General features: G+C 42.5%; 1 non-coding gene across 1 annotated transcript; it reads left to right on the top strand.

The window, feature by feature from the left end:
• The first annotated feature begins 6,026 nt into the window (after positions 1–6,026).
• On the top strand, positions 6,027–6,130 carry LOC111813372. Its single transcript, XR_002818654.1, has one exon. It is a non-coding gene; the product is annotated as a U6 spliceosomal RNA (small nuclear RNA).
• Positions 6,131–13,590: the final 7,460 nt, after the last annotated feature.

A 13,590-nucleotide genomic window follows, 5' to 3' on the forward strand; every position in this document is an offset into this window, starting at 1 on the left:
AATAATAAATGAATTATAAATATGCATAATTTATTTAGATCAATATGTGTGACCGTAGGCTATTTTAGATGTTTCAAACCAGGTCTGGCTGGCCCCTGCAGACACCCACTGCAGTCATTTCCTCAGGAAGTGACCTCATCTCCCTCAAGGAGGAGGGCTCCCTTCAGTGCCAACCCCAGAGGGTTGGGATCAACTGCAGGTTTTCAGTTGCTTCTTAGAGTATGGCAAGAGTCCTGGGACACAGCCTGCCTCCTTGTATCTATAAATTTGTTCAGTGTCATGTGGCTGAAGTGAGCTCATATGATGGAGACAGGCAGGAGCAAAAACAGGTTTTGAGGGGCCGGCAAGGTAGCCCAGTGGACTAAAGTAAGCTTAGGCAAGCACAGGGACCCTGGCAATGTCCCTGGCACCACATGCTGCACCAGGCCTGCTCATAGTGTAGGTTCAGCCAGGCACAGTGTCCCGGCGTAGTGGCACATGCCTGTAACTCCACTGCTGCGGAGGCTGAAAGCAGGAGGATCACTATGAGTCGGAGCTGAGTAATGAGACCCTGCAACAACAAATACATTAAAAAGAAAGAACAGGCTTTGGGAACCTGGTTGCTTTCATGCTTCCCTGGGGAATGAAAGGGAAGATGGGAAGATGCTTGGTAGATTCAAACATCTGCATGTCTTGGCTTTCATCATCTGGAGTTGTCAGCCTCTCTTACCCTAGATCTCAGTGGCAAGCAGTGTCAGCGCCAGATAGTCCAATGCAGAGGTTCTCCAGTCAGGTTAATGACCTAGTAAGAATCTTCTTGCACACCTGATCAGCTATAAGGCTGTGGGCTGCTTATTTAACTTTTTCTTTCTTTCTTTCTTTCTTTCTTTCTTTCTTTCTTTCTTTCTTTCTTTCTTTCTTTCTTTCTTTTTTCTTTCTTTCTTTCTTTCTTTTTTTTTTTTTTCAGAACCGGGGATTGAACTCAGGCCTTTGCACTTGCCAGAGAAGCACTTATTCCACTGAGCCATCTCCCTGGCCCCTTATTTAACTTTTTCAAGCCTTAGGTTTCCTGCCTGTAAACTGAGGGTAACAGGCCTTCTTGCTATGCTCAGAACAGGCCGAGCTCCTAGAAAAGCGAAGGGGGAAATGAAAAGCCACCTCAGGGCTGCGTACAAACTAACCCTGGAAGGAGAGGGAAGGACATCATTTTCACAGGTGACTGCTTTAGAAGTTTGATAAAGGTGACTTCATTCTTTTAGGCTGGCTGTTCCTTATATCTAGGACAGTTGTCTCTTGGTATCCACCAGGCCCGGGTTCCAGGACCCTAGCAGATAACAAGCTCCTCAGATGCTTAGGTCCCTTTTACCAAATGGTCCAGTATTTGTACAGAACCTGCACACAGCCTCCTATGTACTTTAAATCATTTGTAGATTACTTGTGATACCTAACACAATATAAATGCCAGGCAACCAGTTGCCATGCTGTATTGTTTAGGGGATAATGACAAGCAAAAGTCTATACATGTCTAGTACGAACACTGTTCTCAGGGCTAGGGAGATGGCTCAGTGGAATAAGCGCTTCCCTGGCAAGTGCAAGGGCCTGAGTTCAATCCCTGGTTCCACAAAAAAGAAAAAGGAGACAAACAAACAACAAAAAAAAAACCACTGTTCTCTTCTTCTGAATGTTTTCTAGCTGTGGTGGAATAGACAAAATAGATCTGTGGTTGCAGTGACAAAAGGGGGAAGCCATGCATTGTTGGAGGAAAAATCAAAGTAGTATTACAAGGAGATAGATTATATAAAAGAAAACATATGTGCTTACGGTCCTCAAGTACTATTAAAAAGAAAGATAGAGTGGCAACCAAATATGTTTCTATGCACTAATTTTTATCTGACCCATTGTATCATGCCCGAACATCTTTTTAATGACTCCACAGTGGTGATCATGGGTGGGATGCCTGGAGTTAGGCTTTTAGTCAATCTAACAGAGCCACGGTGTCATTTATTTAATTTTTTTTGGTAGAGACATTGATTAAAAAAATTTTCAATTGGACTAAGAGTATATTTGGAGTAATTATAACAGGGATAACTTCCTTGGTGCTTTTGCTAGCCAGCACAGTTATTGACTCTATGATATTAACTCATTCAGTGTTAACTGTTCACTTTGTAGACAACTGGACAAGAATATGTGGAGACAGTGGGAAAATTCAGTGAAATATTAATATAAAGTTAAAAACCCAAGAGAGCATTATAGAAACCTCTGTCCTTTCAATAGGAGATCAATTTAAAAGTTTACAGTTACAAGGTTTAAAATGTCATTATAATATGACTCACTTTTGTGTCACCCCATTAGCATATGATAAAAACCTATATCCATAGGAAGTGAAAAAATAATATACAGGGGCCGGGGAGATGGCTCAGTAGAATAAGCTCTTCCCTGGCAAGCACAAGGTCCTGAGTTCAATCCCTGGTTCCGCCAAAAAAAAAAAAAAAGAAAGAAAGAAAAGAAAACATAACATACAAGAAGCAGTCCAAAATAGTACTGTGGATATAGATGATCTTCAGATAAAATTGCTGTCAGTATCACAACTGATAGCCACATTTGATACCCAAGTTAAAGACTGGGATAGGTTTGCTCATGCTATTTAAAAAGAAAAAAAATAACTAAATTCATTTTTGTATCTCAAGGCTCACTTTTGGTGTTATGTTGGAATTGCTTACAATTCTCTTGCTTACGATCTTTCTCATTAGAGTGTGTCATGGAAAATTCTCAACCCTGCAGCAACTAGAGGCCGTACAGCTATGACTGACTCTGCTACAACGCAAAGATGGGAAAATGTGTAGGACCACCTGAGTGATTCTCCTTAAAAAAGGAGCAGTTGTCTCCATTTTGGCTGTGCCTAACCCTATTTCCATGTATTAATAGGTATAGAGCTGGACAGGACTTTTCCTTATCCCTTCAATGGGCTTTATGCAGTGCATATTGGTCCAGCCGAGGTGCTGGTGGTAGTCTTTGAAGATGGCACGTGTGTTTCCCAGATAACCTATACTTGCTGCTCTTTAATATGATCTGGGTCAAGATAGGATGAAAAGCCAATGCTGGGCCGGGGAGAAGGCTCAGTAGGATAAGCGCTTGACTGGCAAACACAAGGATCTGAGTTCAATCCCCGGTTCCGAAAAAAAAAAAAAAAAAAAAAGCCAATGCTCCATGCTGTCAGCTGGGATTGAGCCTTGAGATAGAGACTATGACATTCTGTAGCTTGAAAGATTACATACCAGAGCTGAAGCGCCTGCCCCCAAAGCATTATATGATACTATGCCAGTAGTATAATGCAAATTACTTTTCTGCATATCCTTCTCTCTGCATAGGACAGAGTAAATACAGGCCTCCTACCTAGACCAGCTCCCGGTACTCACCTACTTCCTGAAATTCCCAATCATTCATCTTCAAGGCACTCCTCCTTCATGACTGAATAAAACCTGGGTTCACCCCTGGATCGAGGCCTTTGTTCTGAATAGCCATCACCGTGGCTGGACTAAGGACCCCGTGGCTCCCCATAACTATAAAGATGCATTAGTGTCTATTCTCGCCATGGGTTGCACTGGAAGTGGTAGATTGGAATTAACTTGATGGGATTCCAATAATTTATCCATGGGATTACAAATATAAACTTCCTAGACCAATAAAAAGACCAAAAAGGGTTCCCTATAGACACTGACTTCTCCTAGCACTCTGGTGCAGACCACACTGCCCATCTCAGCACTCTCTTTCCCCTGCCCTACCTTTCCCCTCCTCTCTTCCTTTCTTTTGTTGTCTTCTTTTTTATTTCTTGTAGTCCTGAGAATTGAATCCAGGGCCTTCACAATTTAGCTACATCCTCAGTGCTTTTAAAATTTTTTCTTTTGAAATATAGTCTCAATAAGTTGCCCAGGCTGAGCTGGAACTTGCCATCCTCCTGTGTCTGCCTCACAAAGTGCTGGGGTTCCAGGTCTGCCTTGCTGGCTTGAGGAGCTTTCCCCTATCACCTGCTCATTTCCCTCTCCTGCCTTCAGGCCAGCCCCTCCCAGCACCATTGGGGGTAAATATCTTTTCCTTTAAAGCTCAGAATTTCCAGACATTATTGACATTTTGGGCTGGATAATCCTTTGTTGTGGGTGTGGGGCTGTCCCATGCATTGTAGGGTATTTGGCAGGATGCCTGGCTTTTACCCATGAGATGCTAGTAGCTTGCTTAGTTCCAGCTGTGACAATCAGAAATGTCTCCAGATAGCACAGATATCTTACAAGGAAACAGACAAATCACCCTTGCTGGAGAACCACTTTTTTTTTTTTCTGAACCACTGTTGTAAAGTAATGCAAACTGCTTTTAAAATTAGTTCAAGCACAGAGATGGGTGGCGGGGTCAGACTTGTATGTATGGATGTGTGCAGAGGGCACACCAAAATAGTGGCTGTGTGATGAATTCTAGGGAGAATTCAGGGTCTCTTTTCTCCTCCTGCAAGTAAGTCCATGCTGAGGAAGATGCATTCTGAAAACGGGTGGAGGGCGATGTGGGGACCTCAGGGTCGCAGACACTGTGGAGGGGATAGAATTTTGAGTTGCAGCTTTAGAAAGAGTTAAACAGGTTCTTTTTATTGTTCTCTTTCTTTCCCCCTTTGTCCTTCCCAGTGTGGCTGGTGAGGAGACTGGAAACACTCAAGGAGGGCACTGCAGGTTCAGAACTGAGGCAGGCTCAGGTGGCAGTATGGCTAACTCTGGGCTCAGCTTTCGGAGAAAAGGGCACTTGGCCACCCTCCTCCCTCACTTGAGCTTGCTGACTGTGGCGGGTTCGAACCAGGAGACCAGGACTTAGGTGCTGGAGTACAGGCTTTACATCAGAGATGCTGTAAGTGAGCAGGTAGAGCCAGACCTTGACACCTGGGAGCTGGGATGCCTGCAGAGAGGGATGTAGCGAAGAAAACAGTTAGCGGGGGGCCAGGGAGATAGCTCAGTAGAATAAGCACTTGTCTGGCAAGTGCAAGGTCCTGAGTTCAATCCCTGGTACCGCAAAAACAAACAAACAAATAAACAAAAAAAACCCCCCAAAAAACAGCTAGTGGGCACTGCAGAGCCACACAGTACACATCTAGGAATAAGAGCTGGGTAAGAAGCCATAAGGTGGCAGGAAACTGAGCAGGAGGGTATGGAGGACAGACAGTAGCATGCAGAAGGCATGGTTTGAGAACATTAATGACATTTGGAAAATTCTAGAAATACTGAATTTTCAGTTGTGGAGCTTGATGAAGTTGTTCACTGTCCTGCCCCATTCCTGTGTCCTGAACATCCATGCTGCAATACTACCTGCCCTACTACGAAGCTTAGTAGCCAGCTCAGTTGTCAGATGGGCTGATGCAGTATCACAGCACTTGTGTCATTTCCTGCGGTCTTGGGACCCACTGAGGCTCTTGACATGGATGCTCTGTGGATAAGAGGGGATTTCTATGTCTGAGAGGGGTGTTGTGAATGCCTGGCAAGAGGCTGAATCCCATTTCTTAGGAAAGTTCAACCAGGTAGGTCCTTTCTCCTCTATCCTTACAGTGAATTCCCCTCGGAGGAAGCAGGTGGCCTATGTGTGGAATCCCCTAACTTGGTGCTTCTGCTGGAATCTACAGATCTCTGGAGGCCCACAGACCTATTCCCTGTAGTTTGAAAGTTTTCTGAGAATCACCCTGGCTTTTAGGAAAGCTAATGTGATTAATAGGGTCATGTTCTGGATGATTTACAGTGGGTACAATCAAACACTGTAAGCACTGGCCATTTGTGACTATCGCGACTTAAAATGTGACGAGCAAACTGCAAGTCATGCTTCACATGAGTCACACATTGAATTTAGAAGACTTAGTAAAAAAACCATAAAATACCTTGTCAGTAATTTTTTAATATTCATTACCTGCTGATACTTTGGATATATTGTGTTAAATAAATATATTACTAAAAATAATGTCATCTATCACGTTTTAAATGTATTCACTAGAGAAAAATTTCCAGCTTTATCAAGATGCAATTAATGTGCTTGCTTCGGCAGCACATAGACTAAAATCGGAACAATACAGAGGTTAGCATGGTCCCTGTGCAAGGATGACATGCAAATTCATGAAGCGGTCTGTATTTTTGGGTGAGCTGAGCTGGCCACAAAAAAAAAAAAAAAAAAAGATAGGGGCCGGGGAGATGGTTCAGTGGAATAAGCGCTTCCTTGGCAAGTGCAAGGGCCTGAGTTCAAGCCTCAGTTCCGGGGGGGGGGGGGAAAGGAGAGATAAAATTGATAAGCAAATTATGTATATATTTAAGATGCACAATAAATTAAACTGCTAGAAAATTTAAAATTACATACATGACTCACATCCTTTCCCTTCCTCCTCTCCTCTCCCCTTCCCTCCCCTCCCTTCCCCTTCCTCGTCTGTCCTTCCCTCCCTCCCTTCTTTCCTTCTTTCCTTCCATCTATCCTCCCTCCCTCCCTCCCTCCCTCCCTCCCTTCCTTCCTTCCTTCCTTCCTTCCTTCCTTCCTTCCTTTCTTCTTCCCTGCCCCATTCTGTGTTGGGAATTCATCTCAGGCCATATGCATACTAACCCCTTGCTTTACCACCAACCTACACTCCCAGTCCTCACATTATATTTCAATTGGACAGCAGAGGTATAGATCACACATTGTTAAAGAGAATGCTTCTTAGTAGGCAAGAACAGGTTCTTGGTGGTGGTAGTGGTTTTTCTTTTTTCTTTTTTTTTGTAGTCTTTTAACTATTATTGTCTGGTACAGGATCTCCCTATGTAGCTTGGACTCGAAGTGATCCTTCTGTTTCAGCCTCCCGAGTGCTGGGATTACAGGCTTGTGTCACCATGCCTGGTTTCAGTGGCCAGCACATCACGCCCAGGTTCCAGGGCCAGCACAGCATGTGGTGCCAGGGATTGAAACTAGGTCCTTGTGCTTGCCAGGCAGGCGCTTAGACCAGTGTTTTTTTTAAGTATAATATTCAACTAACATACAACATATAAACAGATATACAAAATATTTGTGGTATTAAAATTTCATAGGGAAAAAAAAATTTCATAGGGGCCAGGGAGATGGCTCAGCGGAATAAGAGCTTCCCTGACAAGTGCAAGGGCCTGAGTTCAATCCCTGGTTCCACAAAAAATAAAATAAAATAAAATTTTATAGGGGTTGGCTATGGGGTTGCCTGGACTGTGCAGGAGACTCTGTCTCAAGAAAGCAAAACTAAACAAAAAGCAAAAACAAAACAAAGAGATTCATAGGGGCACAGATTAGGAAAATTATCTTTAAAAGCTGGAAAATAATGAACAAATGAAGAAACATTGACTTCAATCTATATCATAAAACCCAGCAACCACTCCCTGAAGATTGGCCTGCACCTGCATTGGTGTTTAGGATCATACTAGTGCCAAGTAGAAACATTTCACTTACCTTGAGTTAATGAGAAAAGAATTGAGTAATGATGACTCTGTCCCAAATGAAGCAAAATGACACCAAGATACACCTTGTAAAGGAAGGTTTCAAATCAGTGTGGAGGGCAGGCGTGGGAGTGGTGGGAAGGCATGGTCAGGAGAATTCTGTTATGTTGAGAGTTTTGCTTATATGCATTTTGTTCATTTGTTCTGCACTTCTACAGCACAAAGCACATTTTAAAACATTTATTACAGGCTGAGGCATGTTGCCATAAAGCCCCCTCAAAATACTCCCCACCATTTTGATGCCACTTAGCCCTTTGCTCTTGACACTTTCTGAGGCAGCTCTGGAAGTCTTTAGTTTTGTTGCCCTGGCTGCCTCAGGGCCCAGAGTGAATTCACGTTTACTTTTCATGGTCATTTTGACTTTGAGCCAGAAGTTCCCCAGTGCTAAATCTGGTAAATCAGACAAAGAATGAAACCCTGTAATTTTTTTTTAAATGAATTTAGGACAGGGTTTACAGGGTGTTCAGAGCCTCACTACACAGGTTAGACTTGTAGTGATTCTCCTGTTTCAGCCTCCCAAGTGTTGGGATTATAGGCGTGTACCACCACACCTAGTTTCAATCACAGTCTCAGTGCACCCTGGGGGTGGAGCTAGCACGGCATGCTGGGGCCTGTAATGGTTTTATTTCACAGAAACTACTGAAAATGGTCCATCATAAAATACAGTAAATATTTAAATTAAAAAATTATAGTAAAAGACACATGGCCATGAATCCCCCTCAGAATACTTCTGCTGGCTTCCAACACATGTATCTGATCATTCCTGATAATGTCTTTACTATAATAATTTTTTCTTTACTTTCAGTATTTACTTACCCTTTGCTCAGCCCTAGTACATTTGGGTTTTGCCCCTCCCATTTGCCCTGGCCAGTAGGCGCTCCTCCTTCCTGGGGTTCCTGGTGTAAAGTTGAGCCATCCCAGGACACTTAGGACGTACTTGGGGTCCCTGGGACAAGGAATACATGAATTCTCCTGCCCATTTCTGGTTTTATGCCTGTGCTTGCATATGGGATTCAACAAAAGTAATTATGCTTGGCATTCAGGTTTGTATGACCTTTGAAGCAATTATTCAGAGCCATTGAAAATGTGTGCCGGTTTTGCAACAGTGTGAGCAGCTTAGACAGACTTCTCTGTTCTTGGTCCCAGAGTTTCTTCCTGCATCTCTCTCCAGTGAAGGGGGAGGTGGTGTGGGAAGAGCACATGGGTTTGAAATCTGACAACTCTCTTTTCAAGCCTTGCTTGGCTACCTCCAAGTTGACTGACTTTGAGAAAGTGTCCTAACCACTCCCTGTGCTTCCCTCCCCAAATCTGCGAATTCAATAAACATACAAAAGCCTCCTCTTCCTCTCTTCTTGGTTGAATTTTTGGGCCTTTTCCAGTTTTTCATCAATGCAGTTCTAAACCCTTTGAGTGCCCAATTGATCTTACATACTTGAAAACTTAAGTGGAAAAGACAATTAGATAAGCTGGACTTGAGGCTAGTGTAATTTTAAAGTAGGATTTTTGGAATGTTGGAAAGATGACTGTCAAACCTATATTTAGTGAATCTAAATCAAAGTTTTATTGATTGTTAATGAGAGACCTAAACAAGAGATAAAGCTAATTTGAGGAAAGACTGGTTTATATAGGCCAAGAAAAAAGTACTAAACTATTTTTAAGGTAGTTACAAATTGCTTGATTTCTACAGGACAATAAAACTATAAGTTTTGGAATTATCTGTTCTCCTGGACAGAAATAATTTGACTTTCTAGTTGACCAAAATTTTTTTCAACTTGTATATTTACAATTTTTACTTTACAGAATATAAACCCTAAACATTAATAAATAAGTCATATAAATATTATAAAGGCAGAAAACAAGGTGACCTTAAAGGTGGACCTTCAGATGCTCTAGTAGGCTATTGAAAGGATAGGAATCATATTTTTGGCTCAAAGTGATGGATTGTCTCATCTTTCTATTACCATAACAAAACATCAAGGACAATCACCTTAAAAAGCAGAAAGCATCATTTTGTTCAAGGTTTCAGTCCATGGTCTCTTGGGTCTGTTGCTTTGGGCCTGCAGCAGCACTGTACATTATGGCAGGAGTATAAAATGGAGATCTGTTGACTTCTTGTCAGCCAGGAAGAAGAGAGACAGGAAGGGGTCATATCTGCAAGGCCACACCCCCAATGACTTGAGGGCCTCCCACTAGGTCCCACCCACTAAAGTTTCCATTACACTTCAATAGCTGACTGCTTCCGCTATACTCCAATAGTGGCAGTTTGGGGACCAAGCCTTCTATACATAAACTTTTGGAGGATGTTCCTGATATAAACTATATCAATAATTAAAAACAACAAGGAGATCTAATAGTGAAAATGATGGTGGCCTTTTTATCATCTATTCTGGGTAGGGCAAGGGCTGGTCAGATGGCTCAGTGAACTAAAGTACCTGCTTAGACAGAGCACAGCGGCCCAGGTTTGATCCCCACCCTCCCACCCCATATGCCATGCTGGCCCACCCCTGAGGTGCGCTGAGACTTAGATTGAGACTGAGTGTGGTGGTGTGCACCTTTAATCCCAGTGCATGGGAGGCTGAAAACAGGAGAATTGCTATGAGTCTGATCTATGTAGTAAGACCCTGTACTAAATACATAATAATAATAATAATAATCCTGGTAAGACAGCATTGATCTTTTAAAAAAATTTTTATTTATTTATGTATATGTGTGTGTGTGTGTGGCCAACTCAGCCCACCAGGGGGCGGGGATGGCTGGCATGTGGTGCTGGGGGATTGAACCGCGGTCCCTGTGCTTTGCTAAGCTTGTTCTAAGTAGGTGCTTTAGACCACTGAGCCATCTCACCAACCCCAAGACAGCATTAATTCTTTAGTTAGGTTTAATGAGAGCTATCCTCTAAAAACAGAACTCCTCAATTCCCATTTAAACTAAATTTCCCTGCTGCCATTTAAATTAAATTTTTTCCCCCTGTCATTCTGAACAGCGAGAGTCTTTGGACAGTAACAGGAGTTTCAGTGTTACAGCCCACATTTGACAGTTAAGCTTTAGGACAATTCCTGACCCTGACAATCTCTTGGGTCTAGGATCTTGTCTTGAACCACATTTGAACCTTTTGGTATGTGAACCCTGCTGTTGGCTGGCAAACCATGACTTCCTGGTTTTTCAAAAAAGAAAGGCTCAAGAGAGGCGCCTTGGACTTCAAATGGCTATTACAAAACAACATTTTGATGAGTTAAGTGTAAATTAATCAGAAGCATATGGATTTAATTAGCCTCCAAACAGCCATTTCAAAATGTAGGAAAGGAAAAAAGCATGCTTGTGTCAAAACACATCTTGGGGGTTTTCTGTGAAATGCAAAATGATGTAAAAACAGATGGAGCCATCTGCCAAGCATCCAGGTTGTGTTCTCCTCATGTGCTATCTTATCAGGGAGCAAGGAGCTGTGGGAAAATTCTCTCACAGAGATCACGGTATTTCAGCATCCTGTCTGCCAGCCCGCTTGTGGCCTACATTTAATTAAACCAGGCCTACGCATGGCTGGAGAGAATGCAACTTCTATGTTTTTGAAGATAGTCCAGGGCGCAATCCACATGGGACCCTGTGTGTGGTCTTCTCTTACAGTTGAAAACCCCCATATTATTCTTCTCCTCATACCCTATAAGTATTTCCATGTTACCTATCATACGGGCCACTGGGACATCTAAGTGCTGAACACAGGTTGCCTGTTCTTGGCAAAGCTGAGCTGTGTCAGGCAAGGTCCAGGAATATACACACCTTTTCACTTCATTGTTGAGCTGTTCTTCCTTTCCAGGGAGGAAGGTGTTAGAAGTTCAGGGGTCAAAAGCTGCTTCCCACCTGAAAGGAAGGAGGGGCCTGGTGGACTATAAAGGGCATGCCTCGAGAAGAAACAAACAGAATTTATTCATTTGAGGTCAGAATGGAAACAAGGCTAATTCTTTTTACAGCTTTCAAGAGCTCATATATCAGGGGTAAGCTTTTTAGAAATGTGCTAAGCTTGTCCAGATTTACTGCAGAATTGGCAAATAATAGCAAGAGTTTGTTGAACAAGCACCTGTAAGGTGCTTTCATATGTAGCAAACTTTAATCATTGTGACAATGTTGTGAATGGTATAGAATCATCCCCATTTTACAGAAGGGGAAATTGTTCTGACTCAGGTTACTATCTGCTCAAGTCCTCTTGGGCAGGAAGTGGTGGGCTGGAGAAGAATTCAGATCTTTAATTCCGTGATTAGGAAAATTTCCATTATCCCATACCTACCAAAGAAGAATATGGCAATGACAAATTTTATTTAGGTTCAGGTCATAGACTGTCTCTCACTGGCCAAACATCCCTTCCCAAGGAGAGGCAGAACATGTTCTGGGCCTCGTCACTCTACTTAGGGTGTCCTTGCTAGTACTTTTGCTCTATCTTAGTTATTAATAGCATCTCACTTCACTCTCTAAAGTATCCCAGATTAGATAGTGATTCACCTGGATGCACTACTCTGATCCTACTCTGGTTTTATTTGGATAAGTCATTGAACCTTTCCATTCCAGATGTTTCTATGTATTTTTGATTCAACATTTCCATGTAGTAAGGGGGAATGGCTGGTTGTGTTTTTAAGTATCTTCAGATACCCTGGTATAAATATCCAGTGGAGACACAAAACATTGGTTGGCTACCCATACAGTGAATTCTTTACCACCTAGTTCTGACCAGAAATCTTATATATTGTGCCTTACTCCAAAGTGAAGTATGATTTTCTCATCTATCTCAAGGGAGGAAAGATTGCTAATGCCTGCTCTAACCAAATTTCCAAGTAGAGAAATTTGTTTTTGGCACCTTCCTGCTTCCCCTTCTCTGTCCTTCCTCCTTCAAATTCTGTATCTTTTCTGTCCAAAGTCATCCTTCAGGTTTACACAATGTGCTGTGTTCCTCACTAAATCTTTCATTACCTTCTATCACGTGTCAAATGTTCTCAGTTTTGTTGTCTTCCAAGGAGCCTGGGAAAGCAACCAAATGCCCCTATTTCCATGAATTTGTTGGTTTAAGGAGATGCTTTGTGTAGGGATATCCCATACACCATTTGAGTCAGAGTTCACAGGAGGTTCAGATCCCTACGAAGTACAGAGAATAAGAGAAGAGATGAAGAGGTGAAGAGAGAAAAGATTTTTGTGGAAGCTTTGGCCTGCTGAGAGAAGTTACCTGCATGGCTGTGTGGGAACCTGTGGACAGCTTGATCTCAGGGAAGGAATACAGTTATGTTCTTATCCAGAAAGACTTCATATGCCAGTATGAAGGAGAAAAAGTCCATGGAGCCTGAGAATCACAAGGGAGACCCATGAGAGGTAGGCCTCTTTTCTTATGAGTTTGCCTCATTCTCTTCAACACAGCAAACTCCTCTGTGGCTCACTGTCACATTCTTCCATGATGTTGCCTGCTACTAAGACATTGTGGCTCTCCCACACTGCCTTTAGTCTTTTTCTACATTCTATTACTTATTAATCTTTGGTTACAAGCAATAGAAACCAATTCTGATTTACTCAAGAAGTCAGCATTTGAGAAGATTCAGTTGGTATTTCAGGGTCAGAGTTTGAGAAGAAAGATTGGTGTATAGGTTGTTCTTTTGAGAAGAAATCTGGGGAAGCATGTGTAGAGAGGTAGGGAAGTGAGTTGGGGAGGATAAGGCATTCACCATAGGTGGTGTGGTAAGAGCAGCTCCCACAGAGGCCTTTGGGAAAATACAAAGACTGCCTCTGAGTTAATTCCAAACAGTGGGAATTAGGTCATTTATCTTCAGTTCTCATTCATCTTTAGTGAAAAATAATCTGGGTGTTAAATTTTTTGAATTCTTGTTTTTCAATCAGAGAATGTTCACAGACAGTATTAGGATATATCTGAAGAATAAAGCCAATGGTTTATGTGGTAGTCTGTCTCCAAGATGGCTGCCCCTTATCAGTTCCTTCCATCTCTGTATGGATCAGCTGTCTTCCCCTTGAGGAATCATCTGTGCCTCTGCCCTTTGAATCTGGACTGAAATAGAATGCAGTGCACATGATGCCTGACAGTTGATGCCTGAGTCCTTGGAGACACTCTTTCTAGAAGATG

This window comes from Octodon degus, unplaced genomic scaffold, assembly GCF_000260255.1.
Source record: "Octodon degus isolate 3935 unplaced genomic scaffold, OctDeg1.0 scaffold00184, whole genome shotgun sequence".
In the NCBI taxonomy this organism is placed as follows: Eukaryota; Metazoa; Chordata; class Mammalia; order Rodentia; family Octodontidae; genus Octodon; species Octodon degus.